Source organism: Schistocerca americana, chromosome X (genome assembly GCF_021461395.2).
Source record: "Schistocerca americana isolate TAMUIC-IGC-003095 chromosome X, iqSchAmer2.1, whole genome shotgun sequence".
In the NCBI taxonomy this organism is placed as follows: Eukaryota; Metazoa; Arthropoda; class Insecta; order Orthoptera; family Acrididae; genus Schistocerca; species Schistocerca americana.
Window position 1 is genome coordinate 638953176 of NC_060130.1, and position 4061 is coordinate 638957236.

The following is a 4061-nucleotide window of genomic DNA, read 5'->3' on the forward strand; positions in this document are numbered from 1 at the left end:
CATTCAAACATTGTGATAAGGAATGGCCTACAGGAATTGTTGTAAAATGTAGTACTGCAAGACACACTTCATTTCAACGAATTCCAAGTCCTCATTGATGAAAGTCGTCTGTGATATCAAACATTGCCATGATTTTATTTTTTCTGCTAGCCAATTTTATCAGAATTACATGTGCAAGAATTGAACTGTCGATATGAAGTTATTCAAAAAAATGTTTGTATAATTTAAGCCAGGTTTTATCCAGAGCAAACACGCTAACAAGCATGAGAAAGAGAGAAATCTGTCCGGAGTACCCTGTAGTTCTCTTGCAGGTCTTTCAACTGGAAGCCACTGCAGCTGTTTACGTGACCCTAACCTTACAGTTACCTAATCGGGAAATGGGAAATGGAGACCTGCAGTTTAACATGGAACCCAAACCACATGTCTTTCGAGGCCACTTCAATGTCTGTGAGAAGTGAATGCTCGGTTAAAACGAAAGTGAAACAGTTGTGGTCTGAACGGGATTTGATCCCGCGCTATCAGGATCACGAAGCGTGCGCTTTGCCACTAGGCAATTTTTGTTTTAGAAAAAACAAAAAACAAAAAAGAATATTACCAATAGACCTTACACGGGTAGTGAAAACGCTAGCTGTGTCACCTCTTGAGATGATGCTCGACGTCGGTAATTAGTTCTATTTATAAATTTCCCCTCAATCGTAATGAGAAGTTAGGGAAAAATGGCAGCCGACATACAAGGAAAATTTTGGGCCAGTGCTAAGCAGAGATGGAGATGCAATTCCGTGTAAAGTGCACGATCTCCACGCATGTCACGCTTCCATACAAATTGAGACACTTAAATTCTTCCTTCCCTGCGCCATTTTGCATACTCCGTCGAGAACAGCGTGCTCGCCATGCAAAATAATCGTCACTGAATAGCAAAGTTACGCATTATGACTCTAATAAGATAGAGTTGTATCCCGTATGCCGAATATTAGCACTAAAAACTAATAACACAGCGTTTATAGGCAATGTTCGCTACCCAGTGTTCTCTTCCATTCCCTCTAGTATAAACGATTCTACCCATACACAAGCGAAAAGTAGTGAATTTTCTGCAAATGCTCATCCCCAAGTGCTTGCTTCCATTTGCTCCATTGTAAACCAGGCTGTAGGTGCCTAAAAATTTGTGTCTGTGAACTCCGGATAATTCCGGTACGCGGCGCTGCGTGAGTGATTCGCCGAGTCGCGTGCTAAGCGGGCAGGACTGTACGAACTGCTGTTATAATCTGTTCTTCGCGCGGCAAAAATGTGCAACTTCAACATTTTTTTACAAAGTACTTGCAGTGCCTCTTAGCAGCTAAAATTTTGGCAGTGCATATATTTTTTTGTCTTCTTCATGTGTAAAAAAATTTCAGGGTAGTTTTCGACGTCTTATTGGACCATTCCCTTGTGAGTCAAATGTTTTTCGTAAGTTAATAAATGCTGCATCTAACTGACCGCCTTCCTCCACTGCTCTCAGCATGTCATATGAGAAAAGTGAAGTGCGAGTTGGCTTCCGCGTGCCGGTGTTTTCGGAATTCAGGCTAGCTGGCCTTGGTGAGGTCCTTCTGTTCGAGATACCACCCTACGTTTGGGCACAGAATGTGTTAAGATTCTACAACAGATTTATGTCAATGATATTTGACGGTAAGTTTGCGGATCACTTCTGAGACCGTTCTGCATCTTCCTCTAACCCCTGGGCAGTGTGTTACATGGGTATTGGTTAATGAAGTTAAACAGCTGGGGTCAATGGACTTAGATTTTTTATAGGTGGTGTCAGATTTAAGAGTGTTTAGATGTTTTACCACATGCATGATCCCGTGTTAGACTTTTTGTGTTAACATTGACTGGAATATTCTCTTTCAAATTCTGAAGGTGGCAGGGGTAAAATACAGGGAGCGAAAGGCTATTTACAATTTGTACAGAAACCAGATAGCAGTTATAAGAGTCGAGGGGCATGAAAGGGAAGCAGCGGTTAGGAAGGGAGTGAGACAGGGTTGTAGCCTGTCCCCGACGTTATTCAATCTGTATATTGAGCAAGCAGTAAAGGAAACAAAAGAAAAATTCGGAGTAGGTATTAAAGTACATGGAGAAGAAATAAAAACGTTGAGGTTGGCCGATGACATTGTAATTCTGTCAGAGACGGCAAAGGACTTGGAAGAGCTGTTGAACGGAATGGACAGTGTCTTGAAAGGAGGATGTAAGATGAACATCAACAAAAGCAAAACGAGGATAATGGAATGTAGTCGAATTAAGTCGGGTGATGCTAAGGGAATTAGATTAGGAAATGAAACACTTAAAGTAGTAAAGGAGTTTTGCTATTTGGGGAGCAAAATAACTGATGATGGTCGAAGTAGAGAGGATATAAAATGTAGACTGGCAATGGCAAGGAAAGCGTTTCTGAAGAAGAGAAATTTGTTAACATCGAGTATAGATTTAAGTGTCAGGAAGTGGTTTCTGAAAGTATTTGTATGGAGTGTAACCATGTATGGAAGTGAAACACGGACGATAAATAGTTTGGACAAGAAGAGAATAGAAGCTTTCGAAATGTGGTGCTACAGAAGAATGCTGAAGATTAGATGGGTAGATCATATGACTAATGAGGAGGTGTTGAATAGGATTGGGGAGAAGAGAAGTTTGTGGCACAATTTGACTAGCAGAAGGAATCGGTTGGTAGGACACGTTCTGAGGCATCAAGGGATCACCAGTTTAGTATTGGAGGGCAGCGTGGAGGGTAAAAAGCGTAGAGGGAGACCAAGAGATGAATACACTACGCAGATTCAGAAGGATGTAGGTTGCAGTATTTTTCTGGGAGATGAAGAAGCTTGCACAGGATAGAGTAGCATGGAGAGCTGCATCAAACCAGTTTCAGGACTGAAGACAACAACAACAATGTGCAGCGGAACTTAATGGAGTGACATTCCAACTAGGGGAAGCTGTTGCCATTGCAGAACTATCACGTGAGTATTTAGGGTATTGGACAAACCAGGTGAGCCACACACAAGTGCACTAAGGCTTGATGCACATGACTGTGTGCCACATGGCAACAGGATGTCACTTTGGGTGAATGTGGAGCCGTATTTACCTGTGGGTATTTTATGTGTCGTAGAGCCTCTGGAAGAGAACTGTATACTGTATCCAGTTAGTTGTTTTGTTAAGAGAAGAGTTATATGCATACAAGAGAAGTATGGTTGGTGAGGGGTATCCATAAATATAGCTAATTTTGGCGTCAAAGAAGTGAAGTTGTGGAAAGGCATATTAATACAAAGTTTGGCCATTCTGGATGAGAATGACTGGTGCACAAGGCGTGTGAGACACAAGTAACCACAAGCCACTGATAAGACTGCATTACATAAGAAAGTGGAGCATCTCAATGAAACAGAGAGAGAGAGAGAGAGAGAGAGAGAGAGAGAGAGAGAGAGAGAGATGGAAGAATTGTTGTCCAAATTTTAGGATTTATTTTTTTCATGAGGTCTGTTGCCAGGAACACCTATGCCTCAACACTGAATACCAGCAGGGAATGAAGCAAAGCACCATTGTATCAGAAACCATATTGCATTCCTAGGTATTTGCAGTCAGTTATGGAAGATTTTATCAACCAGCAGTTAGCTGATGGAATAATAGAAGAGAGTAGTAATACAAGCAGTGCAGGACTCACAGTAATACCAAAACAGTCTGTGGATGGGTCTAGACAATATTGATTCTGGTGTGATTACTGTCACACGAACAGCAAGACCATAACAGGTGCAAACCCCATCCCTACCATTACTGAAACCATCAATAACTTGGGACACTGTTGGTATTTTTCGACCATGGGTTTGAGGTGTAATTACCATCAATTGGAGGTTGTTCCTCAAGACTGTCTGAAGACAGTATTTTCGTTACCATGGGGGCACTATAAGTTCAAGAGACGCAATTTGGATTTAAAAGTGTACCTGCAGCATTTCAGAGGTAATTAGATGATGAGTTGAGAGGTTTGAAACCATGCCAGTGTCTAATTTGCCTAGACGATATCATCGTATTCTCGAAGACATGGAGTAGAATAG